The sequence below is a fragment of the Haliaeetus albicilla genome, chromosome 9, assembly GCF_947461875.1.
Source record: "Haliaeetus albicilla chromosome 9, bHalAlb1.1, whole genome shotgun sequence".
Classification (NCBI taxonomy): domain Eukaryota; kingdom Metazoa; phylum Chordata; class Aves; order Accipitriformes; family Accipitridae; genus Haliaeetus; species Haliaeetus albicilla.
This window is the reverse complement of record NC_091491.1, coordinates 42,162,083-42,175,888: the sequence shown is the minus strand read 5'-3', so window position 1 is coordinate 42,175,888 and position 13,806 is coordinate 42,162,083. Positions and strand designations below refer to the sequence as shown.

At 37.5% G+C, this 13,806-nt stretch overlaps 1 protein-coding gene across 2 annotated transcripts in view; it reads left to right on the top strand.

Annotated features, from left to right (window-relative positions):
- RSRC1 (arginine and serine rich coiled-coil 1) overlaps positions 1–13,806 on the top strand; it is a 172,685-nt gene that overhangs the window by 46,320 nt on the left and 112,559 nt on the right. The gene's annotated exons all lie outside the window — the stretch shown is intronic.

Here is a 13,806-nt window from a genome sequence, read left to right as displayed (position 1 = left end):
ATTTGGATTGTCTTTAGAACTTTAAAGAGGCTTATGAGGATAATGTAGCAAAAGTACGTTGTGTGTATTTTGCAGCTTAAGAGTTCAAAATTAAAAAAAGCATACCTCTTTTGTAAGTTTTGCTTCAAAACATAATAAATAAGGATTGCTTCTGGGCTGAAACCTTGCATGCCATGTTTCAACCGTGATCATATTTTTGTTGGTGAGTTATAAGCATCCTAGAGTAGCTGCTTCTAATACAATTATGACAGACGCTTATTTACAGTGGAATGAACAGTGTCACTAGTGAAAATGCCCTGTTCAAGAATAATAGACTCTCTGGCCATATGTGCATATTAAACACAGTATTTTGTAGAAATGTTATAGAACTTCTTTAAAATCTGTTTAAAATTAGCGAATGCATTTTGAATGCTGAAACCAAACTACTTCAGTCCTGTGTTGGAAAATAGTTTGAGTACTTATAGTAGAGTTTTCTTTGTTCTTTTGTCAGAGGGGAAAAATCTTTCCTTAATCCGAGTGTTTTTCTTTTCAGTGCCTGGACTAAATTATGAGGACTTTATAATGGCTACAGTCACACTGCTGAGAGGTTGTTATAATAAAGTTTTAAGATGCCTGATAGTACTTATTAGTTACAGTAATTTATTTTGGTAGCTTCTTGAAGAATAGCAGATAATGAGCTTCTAAAATTTTATGAGAAGTTGAGCCCCTTTATCCAACCTGGGGTCTCTTTGACTGCCAGCCAATTGCTTTGACTTCCTACGGGGTGGGCTTTCAAGGATCTTTAAGATGTATTGTCGTGGCAAGGGAGTTATTTATCCAGAAACAAAACCAAAACAAAATGCCCCCTCTATTTAATTTATTTTTAGTGCTTTTAAGTTTCTTTCTATCTCTTGTTACATTTTTTTTTTTTTTAGCTCCAGCAATGTTTGTGCCTGAGTTACTATTATTCTGTTTACAAGGGTTTGCTTAAACTAGCTGGGGAGCACACACTGATTGAGTTACACTTTCTTTGACATTTAGTTTTGGAGAGTATTTCTGCCTTCTGTTCTTCAGCATTGGTTTTCCAGAAGCAGAGCTGTGTCAGCTGTATCTCCTGTAGCTGGAGGAGCAGCGGTGGGCAAGCATGGTCCTCAGCGTTTTGATATGAAAGTTCCTTGGATGAAAACTACCTACCTTCAGTCTCTATCAGTTGACTAGTTTTCACCCTTGAAATGTTCAATTTTGTTGACCTTAGTTGTATTTTTTTCTTGAGAGAAGCCTAGTCTCCTTCTACCCGACATTAGAAAAGAAGCAGATGAGTGCCACTCACTTTAACCCATATTCACATTCCTCCATTTCTTCCACTTAAAATCGTTTTGCCCTTTGCTTGTGTTAGCAAGCAACTCCGCAGTCTGCCAGCACCACAGATTCTCAATGGGGGGCAGGGATGTCTTATCACGACTTACATGAAAATTGCCTTAAAATAAGCTGTAGGCAGGAGAGTTGTAATGTAATGCCGTACATAAGGAAAAAAAATACCCTTTTTAATCACCGAGTTTAAAAGGGAGCAATGCATGGAAGAAAAAAAGCTGAGTAAATGTGACTACATGGTAGCTCACCTTTTCCTGAAATGTCTTTTTTTGTGTTATTAATGAAATAATTACTAACTATTGTAATTAGTAAGAATAACGTTTAGCATTTATAAACTCTGAATCTGAAGGGATTAATAATGTGTTGTTTTTGTTGTCAGGAAGCATCTCAGTAGATATTCCACCCTTTACATAGCTGAGCATCAGCAAATAGTACAAGAGGCTGATGCACTATGGTGTATCCCCACAGGGTATCCCAGTAAGAACAATCACTAGTTCCTATTTGTGTTGGTTTATATCATAAACATTCATGAAGAGAAAAATTGAAAACATAATTAAAATGGAAGCGTAGTAGAATTCTAGTATGATCAAATGCTAACAAAATCCAGCTGGCCAGCATGTGGGATTCAGACTATTCTGTATGAAAACATTTATCTCTGTTAATTCCAGAAAGACTCAAAATGTAGAAGTGTGAAGTACAACATAACTTATGGTAGGGAAACCTTCTGCAGTTGATTATTTTGTTATTTCGAACTGGAGAATTGACTATGTAGAAAATATTTCAATTTCTTTGTAAAAAACAAAACCAAAGTACTTTGGCATTTTTTTTTTCTTAGTCAGAATTCTATAATAGAAGTTAAATAAGTTTTGGAAATTGTGAAGAAAGAGTACCATTATTTCAGATCCCTGCCTTACCCCTCCCTATGTTTTCCAATGCTGTATGGAAGAACTCCTTTTATATTACGCTGCCTCATGAGGTGCAGGTCTTAACTGATCACCTCCATAGTGTAAGGTAAAAAGATTGCACTTTTGATACTTTCTTCCAGAAAGAATTGTAGTCTGAGGCATCTCATTGAAAAGGAATAATTCAAATTTTGTTGTCTTTATATTACTACTTCTTCAAATCTTAGGGATACGTACTGCCCTGTGTTGACAATTTTTATCACCACATTTTAAAGCTGCAATAATAAAAGCAGATGTGACTTGTGCTTCTTTTAGCAAAGATCAGTATTCTTAACCATTTTTATAAAAATTTCTTTAACTTCCATATTTTGTTTGGACTTCTGTAGTGAGAATCTCAAGGAGAAAAGCAAATGGGGACAGATCTCCAGACAGATGTCCTGGTGCTCTTTAATCTCTTTTAAACGCAGAAGTGAAATCATATGGATAAATGTTGTAGTAATGGTTGATCTTGTAGCAATGCATTGCAACAGTTCTTTCGTTGAGGACTCTGTGGCAGAAGACAGCAAGACCTTGCATGTCAGTGAAGACTGTAGAAGAAATTGCCTAAACACTCAGGTGGTCTGGGTTATGATGTAGCATTTTGGAAAAGTTGTCCATCAAATAATTGCTAGGTTTTTTAAATACAAAAGTGTCTGCATTCTGTCTCTAGTCATTATAATTCTGTCTCTGTATTTTTAAAGTTTATTCCTTCAGGACTTGAATGATGGTTGTCTTGCTCACTCCATAGGTAGAAGGGGCATTTTTATGTGCTACAAGATGATGTTTGGACAGCAATACCATGTTATGGCTTTTCTCAGCCTTTAATGAAGTGGACATGTTTAGTAACGTTTATTTCTCAGAACCTCAATGCTAAACTTCATGGACACAGAGAAAACCTGGTGTTTACATTGGCTGAGATCTGCTTGCACATCTGAGAGCAGAACAAAATGGGAGAGCAGTTTTTGTCCAGTAACTATGGAAGTAGGTGATGGATTTGTCAGGAAGCCTATTCGTTCTCATACCCATACTGGAGATTTTCAGGGACAGGGGTCCTCATGCTGCCTCATGAGTTCTCTTAATAGAATTCTGATCTAGAAATGTATAGATAGCACATACTTAGCCCTCATTCATAGGTTTACAACTGATCAAATGTTGCTATCATGAAGATCATGCACTGGAGTGGTTTTGCAGTTACTACGTAGAGCAAAATGCTTATAGCTTGGTACCTGCTGATTATAAATACCTCGTATTACTGCAGGCAGAATCCAAATATATAGGTGACTAAAGAAGTCACCTTGTACTCATGGTGATTCTTCGAGGTGTGTTGTATGCAGATAGATATAATAACTTGCCCTTTCAGAATTCTTATTTTCTGATGGAAAAGGAATTGAGTAGTTTGCACTATTTCCCATCCAGATGCTCAAGAGAAAGATTCATGAGAGTATCCAGGACACAGGGTGCCGATGGTACATATGAGCATTTTAAGGATGCTAGAAAAGTGAGTTGATTAGCTTTGTTGGCAAAAAATGTTCAGGTGTTAGAAACCAGAAGGAGGCAGCTGAAAGGCCAAATGAGGACAATTTCCTCTACAGTAAGTCAGCCGAAGGCTAATGGGAAGCAGAGTAAGAGTTTCCCCCTGAAAAGGACAGAGACGTCCATATGCCCAGAGTAGCTCTAGGGTCGCTTGCCTTTGACCTAGATTTGTTGCTATTGTTGTCTGAGCTGTGTTGGCCTTGTTTTTCTTTTTGTTTGCTAAAAATCCCCCTTTAAGACTAAAAAGGATGGCCATTTATTTAATGGGCTGTGACATTGAGACAGCAGCATATGGTATGATTTCTTTTCCTTTCACTACCAGACGGCTGTAAAAAAACCAGTGCGGATAGTACGCGTGCGTAAGCAGTGGAGCACAACTGTACAGAAGATGTCAGAGAACCACTGAGTCTAGAAAGTAAACAGTTTTTCCCCACAGAATAACCGTTTCATTTTCATTCATGAAGTACTTTTTGTACCAAGTACAAAAATACAGATTTTGTGTTCAAGTTTTCTAGTTCAGACTGTCAGTTAGAGATGCTTGTTAAATTAGCTTCCCTGCTAAATTCATGTACTATGTTGAGGGAATTATATTTCTCCATATTTACAGAAATAGGTTTTGGAATGCATTTGAAGGCAGTATCTTCAAAGACACACATTCTTTTAAGCTGTTTAAAATTTTCAAAACTATCCGGCCCTTAAAACTGCCAACCACCATGATTGTCCTTTTATAACTATATAATTTGCATTATCTTGGGTTTTTAAATTGAATAATTCCTTAAATACAGAGTATTCTTTTCAGAAAGTGTTTCATTTGCCTGCACGTACAAACACACACACACACACGCACTTTCTCTCCATGTAGTTCTTTTTTTTTACCAAGACACCTTGCACTTTGAGAGCAGCTGACTATTGTTTTAATGGCCTCTCTTAATCTGTGCATGAGGAATCCAAACTGAATGATACGGAGCTGTGAAAATCCAGTTAGTGTGAGCTGTAATCTCTTTACTGGGTTTAAGTAGTTAGAGTGGCATTCAGACACCCTGCAGATACTGAACTGCAGAGATACAGTAATCACCTAACCATGTACCCAGTGTCTTGCTGTCATGGAACTAAAGCAGAGGAGTCCCCAGCAATCATTTAGGTAAAAACCAAAATAAACACAACAAACACTGCCTCCTCTGAGCAAGCAAACAAGAGGCAAGTTAAAAAAAAATAAATCCAAAAGACATGCTATTGTAAAGCAAAATTTAATTTCACATTAAAATTTTAAACTCTCTCTGTTTCACCTTGTTTTTTTTGGATAAAGAATGCTTTTTCTGGAATGGAACTTGCTTGCTATGGACATTATAAAACATCTATTTTGTTTGATTAGGAAGGGAAGGAGGAACATCTTTGTTTGAAGAAAGTATTTCTAATACCAATCTAATTTTGGACCTTTCTGTTGTTACTTGGAATTGTAAAAGAATATGAAAAACTTAAGTAATCTAAACTGCTGAATGAAGTAAAAGAATTTGGGAACATTAATATAGTAACAGTTTTTGGTAAAGAAATTCTTTAATGAATGTATCAAAAGAAAATATTTGCATAGTTAAGGATTGCTTTATAAAAAGGCAGAAGACAAACCTGTTGTAGATTTTGACGCATATATTTGCACAGGTCTGTTATGCACGTTTAGAAAGCTGGAAAGAGTGTAAATTTACATTCAGGCTCTGGTTTCATCCTTGGCATCTGAGCTTGTGGCCCATTAAACATTGTGGTACTAAGGAGACCTCAGGGTTACAGAATTGCGTTTTAGTCAGTTCAAACCTATTTGTTTAAAATGCTAATCCTTTGCATTATTGTTTCTCCTATCCTACAAACAAAATGGGAGCGCTCAAACATTTGGATACTTCTGTTTCATTCATTGTCATTATTTGTCTGCTGCTGTAGGAGATGGCGTTAAGAAGCAGCTATTGAGGAGGGAAAAGGCCTAAAACATCAGGTGGTTCTGATCCCTTGCAATTTTAGACTAGAAGCGCAAAAGTGTCACGAGCTAACATATATTTCTGCTTGCATGTATTCCAACAGCGACCTGCCTTTGGTGGGTGTCTTTGTGTCAGACCCAGGGCAGTCCAGGGCTGGCGGGGTAACCTTCTTTGGTTAGGTTTAGTTGGGCACCGCTAAGAAAGCAGGTAGAGCATGTTTTTCTACTTCAACACCATTTCATTAGAATAATTTTCTGTCAAAGTGGGAAGGTTCTGAGATCTTCCCATGGAGAAGACTGCCCAACCCAAATCTTCTGTTTTGAGCATATCTGAGTCTGATTCCCATAAAAGAGTTCAGAATATAGCAGGTGCGCATGCTCTTCGTGTCTCATCTCTATTTACAGCGTCTGATCCAACCTTGGGATAAAACATCTTCAGTTCTGCAGCAGAATCTGCTAACATGTGGAGCGTAGTATCTCCAGCCTGCACCAGATTTTATTGTGACCACAATACTTCAGCATCATCTTGGTTTTATTCCCCTTTTTTAATAGATTTTGGCAACCCCAGTGGTACCCTAATGAATTGAAGTTTTTCTGGAGGAAAAGTATGGGAATCATTTCCACTTCAGGCATCAATTTTTACATTATTTATAGTGTTAAAAGCAACATCTTTAAAGATCCATGAAGGACAAGACTGGCAAATGCTTTGAATGACTTTCAGGTTAGAAATGGGGAGACCCAGAGGAAGCATGTTAGACGTGGTGGCGATTCTCCTGGATTCTGACTTGCTCCTCATCTGCTTCCAGCAGCTGAAGTTCTTGTAAGACAAGGCCCATGTAATGGTGAATTATGTTGGGAAAGATTTTTTTTTCCTGGACTGAAATTGAAAAAGCAAGATCAGTCCATTCTCTCAAAATGGATTAAGGAATTGATCAGGAAGGTCTGACTTTGCTGCTCAGATCAGAATCTTTTGAGGCTGCTTAATGGGATCATGCTGTGTCAAAGAGGGAAAAGGTTTTTTTTCCCATTGATTCTTGTCAGGTGGGCATTGCTCTGTGCTTTGAAAAACACGAAAGAAATACACACAATGGATTTATAGGAAAGTGTTTAGCAGAGTGTGATGGGGAACGCTTCCTATACCTCTGCAGGGGCAGGAGGGGAGAGGAGGCTTCATAGGTCTGTGTCTGTCATCTCCCTTTTTCCTCCTTTTCTCCTCCTTGTACATGCACAGAAATTCTCTCCTCTTTCAGTAGCTGTGTGAGGAGAGGGTAGTTTACTTTGAGTCCACAGAGCAGGACGTAGAGGTGACCGGTGCCTTGGGAGGCTCCGTAAATCCATGGGATGGGTACCGAGGGGCTGGAGTAAACCAGGGTTTGTGCATGCCTCCAGACATACCGGGGCAGTCAGGGAGCGAAAACCGAGAACTGAGCTAGTACAGGAAAGGAGGAGGCCTGATTTTTTTTTTTTTTTTTTTTTTTTTTTTAATTGTCAAATTTTGGCAGTAAGTAGTCGCCAGCCACTAACAGTATTTATCCTATGGGTCATGCGCTGGCAATGGATGGTTCAGGAGGAATCTGAGCAATTGTCTGTAAAAGAACCTGGGCAGTGTTCTTCACCACCAGAATCTTGGGTTTGTGCTGTAATGGAGACAGAGACCTACGGAGCTGTCAGCCAGTCCCAGAGGTTCAGCTGTGTGCAATTCTTTAATGAATGTATTTATTTTTTAGGAATTCTGATGTGAAAGTAAAAACCTTTATTTCCTGACCATGTTAAATGGTGTTTAAAAAACCTCATATGGCACGGTCTCTGTATGAAATTTTAGATAGTGTTGCAGCATTAGTTTCTACTGGGAGTTAATTTATGGCAGGTCCTCTGTAAGTCAGGAGCATGAAGATGGAAGAGAAGGTAGGGGCTTATATGTAGTGGGAGACATTAAATCTTATTTAAAAGGTCAAGATGTGTTTTGTATAGAGAAGGACAAAAGATTAAAATCCACCAATTAATTTGTTTAAAAAAACAAAACAAGCTTTAGGCCCCAGAGCTTGTTGAAAGCTATTTCCATTAACTTTAAAGGTTATATAATAGATCTCTCCTCTTGAGGAATAGCTGTACCGATATCACTTGGAAATATTGGAGGATTTGCTTGCTTATTTTCAGTAAAGTGCAGATTAAAGCCCAATTTATAAATGAAGAAAAAAAAAATCACAGAAGCGCTACACTGAATGTTCCATATTGCAGCATGTTAAGAACTTCACAATGTTTTTCTCTTCCCACCAGCTCTTCTCAGTTGTTTTTCCCTTTCCATTATGTACAAGGCTGGACTGACATATTTTAGTTCTTGTTGCTGCATTTGAGCTCTTGCTGTTTGGCAGCTTTTTCTTGCAGTGCAGTTTAGCTTTCATTTCTTTTCGGTGGTGGGCATGACGCAGAGAGGAAGGAAAGCAGAAGAGAATACAGGTAACAGGAAATTCTCTGCTCCATCCTACTTATCTTCTTGGGTGTCCATAAGTAACTTATTTCTTTTTCTATTTTAATAAATATGCTACTTTTGTCTTCCTTTTTTTTTTAAAGCATTCAGGCCATAATAACTCAGTGAATTGATGTTAGATGTTTAAATGTTAAATGCTTGAAATTTTATATACTTGTGGTTGTTATTTTTGAAACTTATACTCTGCACTGCCTTAGTAATATATTCTGAATAATGCAAATGTCTTATTTTTAGGTTGTACTTTTCACCTTCCTTATGAGAGAGGATTTTTCTTCTGACCAAGTTTCCTAGGTTTTGATAAATTTAACATAACATTATCACTAATCTGATTCTAGATTAAGCACTTTAACTAAGAATTAAGATTGAGTAATATATCTACACTGCTCCCTGCTGAACAGAGGCTGCACCGTGTGGATTTGCAAACATTTCTGAAGATGATCAATTTATTCAATCCAAAGTAGGCCTCAACTGCTGGTAATATATTTTTAATGAAGTTTTATATTGAAGTTATATTAGGTCAGCATCGGAAAACTGAAAAATATCAAAAAAGGTTAAAAGCGGCAATCCCACATTCCTTGATGCTGTCACCATATGTGATGTCCCTCGTGGCCTTTTTTCACTGGCTGCCGGAAAGCATTGCTTATCTCACGCTTATCAATCATGCACTATAACTTAAAATTTTAAGTGATTTAAAATGGAACTTTATGAAGCAGTCGCGATGCGTGTGCGTCACGGGAGGGAAGGTGCTGTGAGCTAGGGGGGCTGAGTTTTGTGCCCGAGGTCCTTTGCCCGAGCTGGTGCAGGAGTTGTGGGATGCTGGAACAGGTACGGTGCAACGGCAGGACGCGGCTTTCAAGTACGAGGGATTTATCTCGAGATGCTTCTCCCGAGAGAGGTGGTGAGTAGCAGCGGCACACGACGGCAGCAAACGACAGACCTCGCCCCTCCTCGCTGGAGGGTTCGTTAGCCTCTTCGGGGTGTTTGTGAGACTGAAGGAATTTTTGCTGTGAACAGCCAAAATAACGGGTGTTATGTGCTTGCTCTCTCTTCGTTTTCTGTCCTGCAAATTTCAGTACAGAAAAACCCCATGCTTGCGTAACTGGTAATTGTGTTAGCAAACAGAAAAGATTCCGAATTATTACAGGGTTGTATTTTTTTTTTTTTTTTTTGAGAAGGCAAAGCAGTCCAAGGGGAAACTTAAAAAACAACTAAAGAAGGGTCAGGAGAAATTTTTCATGCTGACTGTTTTCTCAGTGTCAAACCATTTTTATCAACTGTTTTTATCCAACCCATGGAAAACATTTATAGAGAACACAATATGTATTTTTTCTGCAAGCTGATGAGAATTTTATAGAATGAAGTTACAATAAGATTGTCCGTAAACAGATTTTCTGACAAGTTCAAATAACCTGAGTAGAAAACTAATAATTTTCTTTCATTATTGCTCCCCCTAATTTATGTATTTATTTGGTTGATTATTTTTAGGCAGACACTTGGAGCTTTGCAGTCTTTGTTTTTGAAGAAGTAGTAACAGATACGATTTTGCATTTTCAAAAGGCTGTGCAAATGTATAGTATGTTGCACAAAATCCCATAAAGAAATCGGTAAACTGTTGTTTTTTACAGAGAAAGAGAAATGTCAGGAACCGTAGGTAGGGTCATGCATCGGAAGGGTTGTGAGGAAGCACGCACCCGTAGTTTCTGCGTTGCCGCTCGGACCGTTCAGTAGTATGGTTTCAAGGTGACCATGTCTTGAACCTTGATGAGGAAAAATAAGTTAATACAATTGCAAATTGTTGAAAGACATGACTATAAATAATAGTAACAAGTAAAAAGCCTTAGTGAAAATCCAGGATGAACGTTGTTTCACGTTTGCTGCATAAGAGAGGTCCCCACGATGTTCAGTTTCTTGACGTCAGGGGAGCTTCTCGGTGGGTTGACCAAGGAGAAGGCAGTGCCCTGCTGCTTCTGACTCACATGTGAAAGGAACAGAAAGCTGGGAAGAGTAGCAGTGATTCTTTGATGGGAAATAAAGAAGCAATGCAGAGATTGCATTGTAGTCTACTTTATCTTGAATGTAGCGTATTGCTGATAAGGGGTGTTTAATCACAGTGTATACAATAAAATATATATTACCTTTCAGTGATTTTCAAAGTGCTATCCAAATGTCTTTTAAATGATTCTGAAAACTTTACTGCACTCATGAGTGGGTTACACCTGACTTGGATAAATGATCCTTCCAGTTCTGTGATCTCATAGCCTGCTAATAAAAGCATACTGTAGGGGAATACTTCTTTTTTGGTTAAAAAAGCATGCTAAACACGTTCACAGATGGATAATATGTATGGAAATACTTTTTTTTTTTTTGGGTCAGTATGGGAATAGACATTTTGTGAACATATGATCTAATTTTAGCGTGGCAGTTTTCACACATGATACCACTGATACTTATTTCTGCCAGGAGAAATAAAGTGTTTAGTTTTATATGCAACATCATGCTTTCTTTTTCCTGGTCTGCCTTTAATCTAGTACTGTGTTTATGTAATGCAATAGAAATGTTGCTAACATGATTATACTTTTATATCTTATTAGCTCAAATACTGAGTACAATAAAATGGAAAACTGTTTAAATTTTATGTTTAAGTGCTTGAGATAAGAGTTCTTGTAAATGAAATGTGATTACATTTCTGTAATAGATCTTCTCTGTCTGTTAGTACTTTGTTTAGCTATGTAATTCTATTGGGATTGCTGTTTCTAAGTTTGATTTTTTTTATTTTTTTTTTTTAAGAAATAGCCATGTAAAAGACTCAGTGTTACACACAAATAAACAATGAACACAAATCTATTGAAAACTCAGTGTTTTCTGTCTGAAAGAGAAAACCATTGCTAGATAGTTTTCTTTGTGATAACCAGTTTGAATTAAACATAATTCCCTAACATCACCTTGAATTTCCATCTGTGTAACCCTGATGTTCTTAAGCGTTTTGCATTTACCTAATGCTCTGGGCTATTTTCACTTAGCATGTATGGAAAACTGTGACTATCTTAAAACTGTAGATGATATGAATAACAATTGTTTGCTGATCTTACCCTGTATCTCCCTGGATAACCTGCAGTCTGCAAAGGCTGAGTAAGTGGCAGATAGCTTTTGTCATCTCTTATCCAGGCTGTACACTTGTAAGGAAGAGCAGGGATAATCGCCTAAATCTAATTAGGGGTTAAAAGAGGCCATGACTGTGATGTGGCAGTGAGACACCTTACTGTATCAATCCTGTTTGCATTAGAAAAATAAGGTTGTCATATTGATTATTCAAATTAGCTTATATTGGCCATGGCTCAATGGCTGGTATCGCAGCTGAAGCACTTGAAGGTCCCAGCTTTTCAGAGAAGACCTATGCTTATAGCATATATTATGTGGTGTCTTGTTTGCTAATTTAAGGGTTTTAAAACTAAGACTGAGAGAGTTTTATCGTGAGAATTAAGGGTTTAAATGACCATCAGAAAATGAAGTTGAGCTTTCATGTGTGATATTTGTGATTGCTGAAAGCTATTAAATGAAGGCCAATAAATTTGCTTTAGGTCTTTTATGGAAAAATCAGTATTGGAGTTAACACATCTTGCAGTATTATGTTTGTGCACTAATTGATGTTTAGTTCAAAGTCAAATGGAGCTAAAAAGAGTAAAGTAATTGCATTCAGATCAATTCCACAGTCAAGAGAGAGTGAATTCCCTTGGCTATGACTCTGGGGTCTATATTTTAATTTTTAAAAAAATATCTACCTGGTGCTGGGCTATTCTAGTATTCTTAAATATTTCTCAGCACTTAGCTTTTTGTCATTCAACAATCACATCTGCTGACATCCTGCAAGTGTACAGATGCTCTAGAGAGTGCTAATTTCAGCCTTGCTCGTTACTGTAGTCATGATGAATGACGTAAGTGCCATACATAGAATAAGCAAAAGGAAAGCCTTTAAGAAGACTGGTATATTTTTTTTGTGTGTGTGCTTTTGTAGTATACCAAGAAATATGTGCCAGGCTACGTTGTGTGTACAAAGATTGGACATTTTACAGATATTTTTTCCATTGGTTTGTGCAACTTCTGTCATTACAGGTGTACAAGAAAAAGAGTCCACCTTAAATCCCAGATATCAGGCAGAGTTTGCAAATTCTTCTCCATGGTTGAAACGATTTCACCCATCTTGTATACAGCTTGAACATTTTTGTTTACCCTAGGTGTTGGTTATGCTGTATTTCTTTCTACTGCTGGGCAAAAAAATACACATAGCTAACTAAACTATTTTTGCCTCTATTGCATGTAGGTACAAGGTTTTCAACTTTATTTTTAAAATTTTTCAGTTGATTCTTCCAGTTTCTTCCATTATCTGCCGTTGGTACTGATGTAACAGTTACCCATCCAAACGCTAACCTTGCAGGCTGACCTTGACTGAAAGCCACAATGACCAGAGGAAGGAGATAGGTGTATTTTTATATATATATATATATATATATATATAAAATATATATATATATAAAAAATATATTGTTTGCTTACATTGTTAGAACATTATCCTGAATTGTTTTGAGTGACTGAAGATTATTATGCGCAAATGTTCACATAACTTTCCAATATCTTGCTTGAACAGAAAGTTAAGTAGATGGCTTATCCTGTCATGCCATTGTGTAAAAGGCCACTCGGTCCTGACCATTGTTACATGAATGTGTTTGATTGCTTGGAACGGTTCCAGTTCCAGTTTCTGGGGACACTGGTTTCTGGCACTTCTTTGCAAGACATAGTAATTTTGTGTGTTGCAATTATAACTTTCAGCCCAAACTGAAAATCTAGGAAAAGAGCCAATATACTAGATTTTTTTTCAGTATTATCAATATGCTATTTCTGTAGATCAGTCCATCAGTCCACACAGTCATTCTGTATTCTGAATTTGTTATCTTCTTTTTTCTCAAGTCTGACTTTAATCTCTTTCAGAGCACAGAATCTCCGATGTTCTCTACCATGGTCTTCTAATAGCAGTTAGCAAAGTACTCCTGTTTATTTAACATCAGTGAGACTGCCTGGAATACGTTTCTTGACAAGAGTGAAATAAGACAAAAATGAACCGTATTGTAATAAAATAGAGAAAAATCCTTAGTTCTGGTAGCATCAAAGAGAGGCAAAATTTTCTGTTAACGAAGGGGTTGCTTGCTCTAGTGTCTGCTCCTCCTTTGAAAGCATATGAAAGCTTGATTCACACACGAGGGTGACTAACTCTGGGATGGTTGAGGCTACCACCCTGAACCGTCTGCCTTACTTTGCTGTAAAAATTAATATTTTAATGTAATCCAGGACCAATTTTGGCTTGTCTTAGAGCATCAGTCTGTAACAGTTCAGGATGTCCTTCATGAGCAGGCAGGTAGGCGAGTGCTGGAGGGGATGTGTGATCAGATAAAATCATTTCCATTGCAGATTTCGTTGTCTTGTGTCGATACAAAGTCTGTCGAGGGAGGTCTGTGTAAGTTCAGCATGTCTCCTGTCCT